This window comes from Euprymna scolopes, chromosome 33, assembly GCF_053919585.1.
Source record: "Euprymna scolopes isolate OS-2025 chromosome 33, ASM5391958v1, whole genome shotgun sequence".
Lineage (NCBI taxonomy): Eukaryota > Metazoa > Mollusca > Cephalopoda > Sepiida > Sepiolidae > Euprymna > Euprymna scolopes.
The window spans coordinates 41,953,731-41,967,424 of record NC_136514.1 but is presented as its reverse complement, the minus strand read 5'-3'; positions in this window follow the sequence as shown (position 1 = coordinate 41,967,424).

Sequence of the window (13,694 nt, the reverse complement as noted above, 5' to 3'; positions counted from 1 at the left end):
GTGCAGTGGTAATCATGGATTCAAGGCTCGGGCACAGTGCTTTTTCCAGCCACTCTGTACCTGGCATGTGCATTTGCTATTTGATGTTCAAAATTCTTATCCAACTCTTCAGATGGAAAAGTTCTAGAACAAAGTTATGTGACTCTGGTGGGTTTTCCGAGTTTCTGAGGCAAAAGAGGACACATTATCATAAAACATGCCATATATATATATATATATATATATATATATATATATATATATATATATATATATATATATTGGTGCAAATGGTGAGGCATACGGTTATTCTAAACCCATCTCTCATGTTTCCGAAGCCTTCTTAATGCGGGTATGCATTTCGGCATCCAAGAAACAATCTCTGGATAAAATATTTCCGAGGTACACGAGGATAAAAATTAAAACATGAACTAATAACTACTACATTACGCATGCATATTCGCAATGCCGTAGTTCGACCTTCACCTGGTAAATTTAATTTTGTTTTCACACTTTAGCACTGATTTTCCCCGGCTAAAACCGAAATATAAAGTCTCGCATGGGTTCGAATACCCTGTATATGAAGTTTCATTTTAGTAGACCAAGCACTGACAGAGGAGTTTGGTAGGCAACATTTTTAAACAAATATAGATACACACACATTATATATATATATATATATATATATATATGATTAGTTTTTTTGGAAAAAGAATTCCAGCAGAGTGCTCAATTAAAAGGAAAATCCAAATTTTAAGAGCGTACTTATATTTTGTGTACAGAAAGTTGTTAGTCGAGACAGGTCATTGGTACCGTCGGTTTCAAGCCCGATAATAAGGCCCGTTTAAGGTATCCTTATCGAGCTCTCTTCAGCCAACATTCGTCTATCTTTTAACCGGAAGTGTGAAGTATATATACCTCGCGAATCCACGTTCAAATCTCGGTTGGCTGAAGAGAGCTCGATAAGGATACCTTAAACGGGCCTTATTATCGGGCTTGAAACCGACGGTACCAATGACCTGTCTCAACTAACAACTTTCTGTACACAAAATATATATATATATATATATAGACATATATATATATATTTAGAGAGAGAGACAGAGAGAGAGAGAGGTTTGTGTTTACTATGACCATTTTATGCAAATACAACTCATGTAGAATATCTGCATGAATATAATTACACGTAATTGTAAGCTAAAGATGACATAGGAAAACCGAAACAGTAATAGGGAATTAATTAAAATGAATGTTTAAAAGAATATGCAGATTAGCTATATCTTTTGCAGATGAATGCAATTCTAGGACCCATATGTAATAAAGTTAGAAAAAGGGGTTTTAATGTGAATATAAATACCCCCCAAAACACATTTATATGATTATATATATATATATATATATATATATATATATATATATATATATGTGTGTGTGTGTGTGTGTGTGTGTGTGTGTACCGTCCTTTTGAATAATTCGACCACTAACTATTAACACACTTTTGTCTCAGTGACTACCGTACAGTCATTAATCTTCATCTTCGAATGGCTTTCAAGCCTTCAGAAGTGATGGTCCCTATGTGAAAAAATAATCTTACGTCTAAAAATTATATCTTCTAATGTAATGGCGCGCGTATGGTCAGGTGTGAGAAGATCAGCCGCAACCGAAGAATAGCTAGCGAGAATATTAGTAGCAGCCGGTAAAACTCGTATGTATATTAGCAAGTGTGTGTGCTAGCTTGCGTCACAAGAAAGGGAGAGAAAAATCTATCACGTGGTCAAAGAGAAAAACAAGTAACACCCAGGCAAGCTAGATGTGTGAAAGTCGATAGCGAGCAAGCGCTGGCTAGCGCCAGCGTGAAGTGCCAGTGACAGAGTCGTTTTAAAAAGCACATGTATGTGCGAAAATACTTTAGAAATATAATGCAATGCGTTGTTTTGGAGGAGCCACGAATCAATGCATTCCATTTGCATTTTAAAAATTGCCGAGTCGGATTTTTATTTCTTTTTCATTTATTTGTTCCTTTACGGCGGTACCAGACAGCGAGTAGTTCTGAGGAGTTTAAAATGTAATGACACTGTTAAAAAAAAAAAAAAAAAAAAAAAAAAAAAACGGTCACATTACATACAGATGAAGCCCAGAAAATGGGCCCCTTGATTTCTGAGTACTTCGATTGAGGTAAAATGAAACAAAACTGAATTTTAATATTGTTGTTTTGGCTTCATAGAAACAGATACCAAGTATACATTACTTGTATGTTAGATTTTTTTTTTTCATGTGATTGTCGATATTTAACATGATGTACCTGCTTATTATGATCAGGACGTAAGTTCGCTCAAGATGACGTAAGTTGTTGACTTGGAATGAACTATTGTATATACCGCATAAACACATAATCTTTTTACAATACAGTGACCCCCCGATATACAAGGTTAATTCGTTCCCGGATGAAGCTCGTATCTCGAATTAAAATCGCACCATTAAGGAGGCGTACTGAAACACAACACACTCAACCACCTAGCGGTTTCATCTGGAAACTCGTAACCTCGAATTTCGCTCGTATGTGGGGGGGGTTTTTGGATTTGAATCTCTCTTGTATCTCGAATTTCTCGTAGCTCGTATGTTGGGGGGCACTGTATACTCTTGGTGCGTAATGTGTAGCGCGAAGTACGGGCTAAGATTAAAGTGTAGTATCTGTTCTGACGCTAGACTTTAATTAATTGGTCCTTGGTCACTAGAGAGGTAAACCTTTCGATACTAAGGCAATTTTATTTTTGAAAACTACCAGAGTGCCCCTTTTACCCTTATTTTGGGGAAACTGGTTTTCCTCCACCTTAAAAACAACCTTGTGTCACATTTGGCATTCGTGGGGAAGCTGTTAAATAGCAATACCCCCCCAAATACTTTCTTACATAACTTATAACAATAAATTACGTTCGTGCTGTTTCCGTCGTTGCTTTTAAAACCGCTGTGATATAACTTGTACATTTACATCCTGTTTCAAAAAAATATAATGGAAGAATACTCGTTAATTTTTAACCGTTGTATTTGTCATTCCAAGCCTTACCTTTTTTTTTTCATCACGTCCAGTCTTTTTTATTTTTAGATATACCCCCATAAACACATAACGTTTGCACGATGGTTTTAATTGCACAGATGCATTGGGATACCGTGTAAGGATAAAGCCTCCTACGCTAGCTTGTATATGTGAACGCATATACGCATACGTCTACGCTGGTATGTCACCTCCCCGCGTTCGTCGTACCTCTCCCTTTACTATCCCCACTACAATGAGCATCAAGGCATTGAGTAAAGAATTTAGACAGTGAGGTTGCTAATTAAATTTCAGGGCATTTTTTACGGCTTTTTCCCTTTCTCTTTTCACCATTCCTTTCACGAAGTAAAAAAAAAATGACACGTATATAAAAATAAATTAACTTACATCTAAAAAAAAAAAAAAAAAGTTGACGAACATTTAAAAAAAATAGAATTATCCAATGAAGGAGCAAAAAAAAAAAGTTCATTTTCTTCATTACGGTTCTTTCTTTTATGCTTTCTCTTCCACTGTTCTTAATTTTCGTTAAAATTTTTTTTTTTAAATATATTTATTTTAGATTTTTCTGTCTTTTAAATTTCTTATCTTTTAGTTTTTATATGTATATGTGTTTATTTTCGCCTTTTTTAATCTTTCAAAAGCCCTTTCTTCCGTCTCCTCTAAAGCGCCCCACCCACGCTTCAGGCCCCAACACACTCCCGCCCTACTTTTCAAATTCTGTCTCGATGGGATACAAAATGTAAAATGAAAAAGGGGGGGTTGTATTGGTGACGGGGTTGTGGTGGACGGGAAAGTCGTTGGAGACGTAAGTAGAGAGAATGGAAGACGGGTAGAGCAGGAGTATGATGGACGAAATTAAAGTGGTGAAAGGCGCAAGAAAAGAAGGGGGCGCTCGGGAATGGAATGAAGACAGTACATAAAATTAAACATTTTTAAGGAATTAAAAAGAGAGGCCGCCGTCCCACCCTTTCACAAGGACGCACGTACATAAACTAAAACCTGTCCCCTTCCACGTCTCATTTTCATTTTACAAAACATCCATCTTCCTCTCAAGCCTTGGCTAACACCGCTGAACTTAAAAAAAAAATATTTTCAACATAAATAAAGAATGTAAACAAACAAATTTTAAAAACTTTTTTTTAAAAATACGAGTTAGCAAATATAAATGAATTTCTCACAAATTTTATTTCTTCTTTCCTTAATAAAAATGTTAAAAACTAGAATCTTATTCATTTTCTTTGCTGGCTAAGAATTTTTTGCACGATCCTCTCCTTGTACAATTTTTTTGTTTGTTTTTTTTTACAATTTGATGCATTGAAAACTTTTTTTTTGTCTTCTACCTAAAATATTTCAAATAAAACAATGCAACAGAAAGATAAAAAAGAAATAGTGAGAATTTTCTTCTTGTAAGCTTTGTATATATATATATATATATATATATATATATATATGACTGCAAACCGGAGATTTACACACAAAAATTTATTTTTCGACAGAATACCTCCAATAAAGAAGACTGGTGAAATATGTTTATTCCATGAATTTTCAAATGTATTCTGACGACAAATAAATTTTTGCATGTACATCTCCGGTTTCAAATCTTTATTTATGCTTATAATATTCACGGTCTACTTCCTCCTATAGTATCGAGCTTCTTTTATTTTTGGTTGGGATAAATACAAACACTAATACTTATAACAGACTGAAACTTACAACGGCATTTAATAAGTAAACTTCACCCATTAGTTGCTTGAACGTATATATATATATATATATATATATATATATATAGTGTGTTGTTGTTTTGTTTTTGCGATACGTTTTGAATGAATTAAATTATTTACGAAAGTGCATTTTTATCTAAATTTCCCTGTAACTAACTTGGTACCCCCAACATGGTGAGCGGCATACATATTGTTTTTAATATATAATCATCCACTTACACGTGTTTCGACGTCTACGACTCATCAGAGTGGCTGAATCTAGCGAGATTCGAAATCGGGACCCTGCGGTAATGAGCCTAAACCCTTTATCCGTGCGTCCATCCCGCTCGACTGTCTGAATGCATCGCGATTTATTTAGATGTTATTTGTTTTTGTGTTTGCGATACGTTTTGAATGAATTCAATTATTTAAGAAAGTGCATTTTTACCTAAATGCGAAATGGGAATAATTTTCACTTTAAACAACTTGGTACCTCCACATGGGAAGCGGCATAGATATTGTTTAATATATATATATATATATATATATATATATATATATATATATATATATATATATATATATATATATATATATATATATGCAGATCGTTTCAATCATATTTGATTTAATCAGGCAAGAAAAATTAAAATACAAAAATTGAAAAGGTACCATATCTTTTTAAATTTGGAGGAGAGAAATATGGCGATTACTGGCAATGTGAAAAAATTAAGAACCTTAATTTTTTCACATTGCCAGTCATGGCAATATTTCTCTCCTTAACATCTGAAAAGTTCTGGCACCTTTTTAATTTTTGTATTTTAGTTTTTCTTGCCTGGTAAAATCAAATATGATTGAAACGGTCTGCACAACGTAGAAAGATATGACTATTTATATAAAGAATAAAAAATATAATATGCTCTGTTTGATTGAGCACTATCAACGACCCTTGCTGAAATTCAATTATTTTAAATTTTTGGATATCTTCCCACCAGTAGAATCTCAAATTAGAAAGTCACACTCAGATATTTTATATATACAAAATGAATGAAGCTTAATTTTGACTTTAGTGTAGCTCCATTGTTTTCGGTCTGATGAGGTGGGTTTCTGTAAATGGAGGTTCAACTGCAGCATGTATGCACATATGAAAGTAATAATGTTTATATAATAAAATGCTATATATATATGTGTATATATATGTATATCTACAAATATATATATGAAGAAAATGAACTTTTTAAATATATGTGTTTATATATATATATATATATATAAATATACATTTAAAAAGTTCATTTTCTTATATATATATATATATATATATATATATATATATATATATATATATATATATATATATATATACGTGTCTAAACTCGTGTGTCGTCTGGTGGTATAAAATTGTTCTTTTAATGAATTTTTGTACACAGAGTGTATATACGTATGTATATACACATTACAGTCACCTATATGACGTGTGTATGTACGTATGTTCATCCATGACTGTATAGCGTTGCGATCTAGATTTTCTATTGCTCATTAAATTGATGCGTGTATGACACTTACGGCAGTGTTGATATATTAGCAGATGCAGTTTAACAACGGACATGTAACATTTACAACAGAGAAGGACAGATAGCAGTATTTGGAGTTTTACATTAGCCAATTGATAAACATGCCTGGTCCATCATTGGTCTTGACTTGAAGGACCCTGCAAATGAAGATTCTTACAACTCGAAGTCTTGGTAGTACTTACAGCAGGGTTATCTCGATTTTCGCCACATTGGAAATCTTGAACGTTAGTCCTAGAGTATCGCTATTTCTGATCCCCTATACTCGCAGCCATCACGATCTGAAGACCGTCTCTTTCTCCCTCTGCAAGCGACTCGGTCTACTCTCTCTCTCTCTTTCTTTCTCTCTTACTCTTTACTAAAAGCATTACGTGTATTTCAAGACTCCTCTTATAGCCTATATCATCTTCGCTGATTACTACATAAGATTACGTTAGACTGTGTAGGTAAGACCTAATTTAAAATTATTGTTTGTGTTCTAACATCCATTTCTATTAAAACATTCTAGCATAAATATGGTTATCTGTAAATATTTATTTCGCTATAATAACATTATTTCTGACATTCTATATTTACAAATCTTTATGGCGATCAAAAGAATTCTTACGTAGTCAGAATCTAACACTTTCAATTTTTAATCCATTTTTCTTTAATATTCCAAATAGCATTTTTCTCATCTCTTTAAATGTCTCTTCTTTGCAATCTTTTTTTAGGTGTTTTTTTAAATTCTTTATTCTCCACGTTTCACTACTAGTCCGTTATTTTTTCTTTTAGTCTTTCTTTTGTCAGCTCTTTATTCGTGCTCGTGCTCTTTGTTTTTTTTTCGTTCTGTTATTCCGTATTTATATTTTTCCTTTTTCTTTGTCCATTTCTCTTCCTTCCATAATTTCTAATTGTTACCCCATTGTTTATTTAACTGGCTTCTTTCTTTATTTTGTATTAACTCGACAAGCTACAACCACTATATACGATATTTCCCTCTCTCTGTCTGTGCCTTATCATAAACGCGTATTCAACGAACAAAACTTCTTTCCCAGAACTGGCCGCCTGTGAAACTGTTCGGCTTGTCTGCTTCCCGGTTGAATACAACATGGTTGCCTTCAAGTCCAATGTAAACAAGTTCTTGTTGAGCCGTCTCCATAAATAACCACATTCTAATCAATTTACATAATTACCGATTACTACACTAGAACTATATATTTATTAATCTTCATGCTAGAATGGTCTTCGAGCTTTAGTAAGCGGTGACTTCCAAGTAAAAATATATTTTCTTCCGTCTGACTTTGGTCTGTCAGTCTTTATTTCCTTTCTTTCTATTCTCTCATTTATTCTTTTTTTCATTCTATTCGGGTTTTCCGTTTTCTTATAGCTTTCATTCCTTCTATTCCTTTCTCATTTAAATACAGGGTGTTCCGAAAGAGGCTGATGGTTAAAAGAAATCATAGCTTTCTTAATTTTTTCATATTTTTCTATTATTTTTTTTCACATCATCTAGAGTAACCCTTCCAAGGTCATTATAAGTCGTTTCACTACCGAGGAACGGATATTTATCGTAGAGTCGTGTTTTCGGTTGAATAAGTCAATATCAGAAACTCAAAGAGAATTTCGATGAAACTTCAACAAGAAATTCCCCTACTCCCAATGCAATAAAAGCTATGGCGGCTCGATTTCATGAGCAAGGTTCTGTATGTGACCTCCCTAAATCTGGTAGACCCTGTACGGCAAGAAGTGATGAGAATCGTCAGAGATTAGCAGAGTGTACGGCCGAGGATCCATACACATCGGTAAGAAGGGCATCAAGTCAAATTGGGGTCTCTCGATCATCTCTTCACAGAATGCTTCATATAAAATTCAATTGGTGCAAGAGCTTCAGCCAAACGATCCGGAAAAAAGGCTGGAATATGCCATGCAATTTCAAGATTTGGCCAATGTGGATTCAAACTTTCTCAAAAAGCTCATTATGTCCGATGAGGCACATTTTCATCTGAATGAGTTCATAAATAAGCAAAATTGCTGGATTTGGGGATCAGAAAATCCTCACGCAACAGCACAACGACAATTACACCTTCAAAAATGTACAGTATGGTGTGGAGTAACGGCAGATGAAGTAATCGGAATTGGTGGACATTTGAGTAACATCATGTTTTATAAGACCTTGTGAAAAACATACCCTCTATTAGACCTTGTGAAAAACATACCCTCTATTAAGGTGTATAAATAAAATCAGAATAAGTAGACTATGATATCTTTCTATACCTCAACAAATCATGGAGAGACTCATCAGTCTACATAAGAAATTTTGTTAGCATAACTTAAAGATTGAGGAAGTTCATCAAATTTAAAATCCGTCAGCTTCTTTTGGGACACCCTGTATTTTACTCGTTTTACTTTAATTTAATGTAATGTTTCTTTCCCTTGTAGGATCATTTATGTGTTGCTGCTTATCTTTTTTCTTCATCTTTTTTGTTCTTCCCTCCACTTTTTTATCTTCTTGCTCTATTAACTTCTTTGCCGTTTTTATATTTCTTCTTTTCTTCTTTTGCCTATGTTAAGTTGATATAATTACTGTTCTTGTACATTTTATTTCCTTTTTTTGTTTAATTATTACACATCTTATTATTTATATTAATTTATTTTATTGCGGACTATTATTCTCATCTTTATTGGTTGTTGTTTCACGATGTTTCGGCCAACTATTCCTCTGGCCCGTCACCAGGTGGTAACCGCGACGGAAAGGAACTTCGAATCTCCTAACTGCATTCTCAGCAATCATTGCCATCCGTAGTTGTTGTCGTCTTACCATGTTTTGGCCAAATAAGCCTCTGACCGGCTTTGGGTAGGATTAAAACCGCTATCTTAAGACAATGCCCATCAGGAACCGTAGAGATTCAACCTCTCTATCAACTGTGCCACGAGGTAGTTGATAGAGTTGTCACGGGCCCCGTGGCGTAGTTGACGTTGAATCTCTACGGTTCCAGATGAGCATTGTCTGAAGATAGCGGTTTCAATCCTACCCAAAGCCGGCCAGAAGTTTACTTGGCCAAAACATGGTGAGACGACAACAACTACGGATGGCAGTGATTTCTGAGAATACAGTTAGGAGATTCGAAGTTCCTATCCATCGCGGTTACCACCTGACGAAGGCCAGAGGAATAGTTGGCCGAAACGTCGTGAAACAACAACCAATAAAGATGAGAATAATAGTCCGCAATAAAATGAATTAATATAAATAATACTCATCTCAATAATGAATTCCAATTAAAATAATATATATCTTATTATTTGTTTGTCTTGGTGTTTCTTTGTTTTGTTTTTTTTATTCTTCATCACTATTTATTATGTGTTTTTTTTTTCCTTACCTTAATCCTCTTTTCTATTAATTGCTGTTCTTCTTTTCGTTCTTACTGTCGTTTCTATTCTTGACGTTTCTTTTAGTTTCGGAGGGCTACCCCCCCTTTTGTTTTTCTCCGTTTTTCTTTTTCTTCTTTGCTTTTTTTATTTTCAGGTTCTTTCACTTTTTCTTAACCTTTCTTTTTTCTTTTCCTTCTTGTTTTCGATCACCTCTTAGTTCATCCCTTTCTTTATCTTCATTTACATGTTCATCTTTTTTCTTTCGTTAGTATTACAGTGTAAACCGGATATAAGAGACCTGAATATAAGAAAAGCAGAGAGTATCTCTGGTCCCAAATTAGAGCCTGCATTAATGTACAATGCAACCCAAATATTAGAATCCCGGATGTAGGTGTATCCCAGATATAAGAGAGAGGTATGACCCGGGGAGGAGTTTCTTATATCCGGGTTATACTGTATTTTTTTATTTAGTCTGCTTTATTTCAAAAACTTTTTTTTTGTGTATTATTTAGTCGTCTTTCTCGTTTCTTTCCTTCATCTTTTATTTGTTCTCCCTCCTTCCTCCTGTTATTGTTGCTCTTACCATTCCTATTCTGGTTGCCCGTTTCTCGTTTTGACCTGTCTTTTGTTCTTAGAAGTTTATCTTCTTTTTTTCCTTCTTACTTTTCTTTTTCAGTTTCTACTTCTTCTTCTTCTTCTTTGATAATTCATGGCTTTTATATTATCTTATTTTTTTTATCTCTCCATCACTCAGTGTGTTTATTTCTCTCTGTCTCCCTTCCTCCTTCTCCCCCCCTCTCTCTCTCTCTCTCTCTCTGTTTCTCTCTCAATCTCGCTTATTCTATTAATTCTTACTCGTCCTGATCATCTTTCTCTTTCTTCTCCCGATCATTATCTAATCCCCCTATCCAGGAAAACACACCGGATTGCGGGGATGACGCCGACGATAAAGCAAACCGTCTCCTCCAAGGTGGTGTAAACAGACATTCTGCTACCCCGGGACAATGTTCCCACTCCCCATTCTAAACCCTCAAATCTTATCGATTTCCGAGGCAGGGAGACAGGGAGGGGGGAGAGAAAAGATAAAAGGAAAGCAAAGAAAAGTAAAGAGTGGATTTACTATTTTGCTTTGTTTTTTTTTCCAACATGGCGACCCTGTTAGAACCAATGATATTGGCAGACATGTTTTTTTTCTCCAGATTTTTTCTACATCTTTCTTATCATTTGCTTTCGTCTCGTCGTTTTTTGTGTTGTAACAACTCACAACAAAATGATATGCTTTTTTCCACACGCCCTTTATATGAATCATATATATATATCTGTAGAAATATATTTTCTTATTATATATCAATACTTATAAAAGAAGCTCAATGTAATTACAGAGCAATATAGAGTATAAATGACAAAAAGTTATATTCCAAAATTCATGATGTTGACCATCTTATAATTTATTCCACTTATTCAGTTAACTTGACAGTATATGCTTTGTAGCGCAAAATCAAACAGTTAATTATCATATCACTCAGTGAATCTATTATGCCTTTAACTCATTAGAAGAAATAGCAACAATCAATCCGTCAAAAGGAATTAGAATGTGATTTGGCATGGTAAAAATCCGAAAATAGGAGGAGAAGCTGCAGTTACCTTTATATTTTTCCATTACGCCATATTGAATTTTTATCAAACAAAGTCATTAAACCACTGTATTAGTACTAACAATTTTAATTAATTTATGAATCTTCTACCAAAATGTTCTATTTAATATATAATATTATACATGTTTGTATATACGAAACTAAACTATGCTAAAAAGACGGTGGATCATTTCAGTCAGTTATCATAACTAAACAATTGATTCGAATTGAAAACCTTACTTAATTCAAATCTATTAGCTATTACAATCAAACTCATCAATCCTAACAATTATATTTTTTAAGATCATACAATTCAAAAACTCAATTCTTTATATATATATATATATATATATATATATATATATATATATATATATATATATATATATAGTATTGAGTTTTTCTCGCTCTGATATATTAAATGTTTACTATTTCTATTTAAAAGTTTAAACGAACTTTTTAATATACTAAGTCGTGGATATGAGGGCAACTACGGGTAAGTATGCTAATTTGCATATTTCCTTAAAAGACGAGCGGTAATTAATGACTTGTTCATATTTTATGATTGGTAACACGATTTGTTTAATTTAACCATTACTCGGCATTCTTATTATTCATACTTTCTATATTCTGCATAATTGGGTAGAATTTAAGATTAACACTTTCTAGCATATGGAAAGATATATATATATATATATATATATATATATATATATATATATATATATATATATATATATATGTGTGTGTGTGTGTGTGCGTGTGTTTATTTGTGATGGACTCTTCCGTCGATTTCGACAACAATTAAGTTACTCGGAAATCCATTCGGATGATTTGTTTATAGCGGTGAAGGCTTTGTGTAGAACCAACCACCGTTTTTGGTATTACTCCTTACTTTTGTCGGTGAGGATAACTGCTGCAGAACACAGTATACAGTAGACCGCAGGGTTTACGTCAGTGTGTCCTTCTCCTAGATGCATGTCTTAACGAAGACGTGAGGTGTATCGCACGCAGTTAGTTAATGCGACTCCAGATATCAACCTAGTAATTTCCATGACTTGGCGCGCTACATACAGCGCATAGCCTTCTAAATGGTTACCTATTTAGTACTGGTCAGGCCCAACGTTGGTTAACTTCAGTGATCTTGCGAGAACCGGTATCAGCGTATTAAACACACACACACACACACACACATATATATATATATATTGAGTTAAAAAATATATCTGACGATTAAGCTACACTGAATATTCCGCGTTTCATCCACTCTAGGACTCTTCAGGCTTATCCGCATAAGCCTGAAGAGTCCTAGAGTGGATGAAACGCGGAATATTCAGTGTAGCTTAATCGCCGAATATATTTTTTAACTTACTAACTAGCTCTACCTACGTATTGAGCACTTTTCAAGTAAATACTTAAAGTTTACGCATAAAATTATACTTTCGTATATTAATTTTATGTGAGTAAATGAAGTAGCTTATATATATATATAAATATATATATATACATATATATAATATATATATATATATATATATATATATATATATATATATATATATATATATATACTTACTTGCAGGGTGTACGTGAAACGTCTCTACCAAACACTACTCAGAATATTTACTGTACAGTTGAACTGTGAACATGTACCATACTTTCGATTAAGATTTTAGATGGTAAAATAGCTGTTAATAGAATGGATTTGAGGAAAATGAACTTTGACCTTAGCCTGGTGTAAGTTAACTATACATATTAAATTATTATGCGCATGCGCTAATTATAGGTTATTGGTTCAACAACGTTGTTTCTTACAGTTTTTTCTCTAGGTATGAAGTTAGGTTAAACGGTTACGCATAAGACTATGGAGCTATACGTTTTGTTTTCAATTGTAACTTATGGCATACAATTCAATTGCTTAGTTTTGAGCTCACTACTGTTTATTAGGGACAATATCAGATTTGATAAAGACTTTGTTCTATAATAATAAATACGAAATGTGCATGAGTTAAAATGATATTTAAAATAGCTTACGGTCGGGCAAGTTTTGCCACGGACGATGTCAAAACATCGTTAATTCACGACTCGCACAGCAGCTACCGATTAGCGAAGCAGTACTGTGTGTGGATGACTCTCTCTCTCTCTCTCTATCTCTCTCTCTCTCTCTCTGTATATATATATATATATATATATATATAATCTGTTTATTATACAAACATTATTGGTTACATATGTTCATAGATATGTCAGTGGACTCTCAAATCAGAGAACACATTTCAGCGGACCAAAAATTACTTGATATCAATTTTTTTTTTTGACTGGTTATGTGTTACCCTATATAACTGAAACATGTATGCATATCTTTTACATTATAATGTTTGTATAATACAAAGACCATGTACCA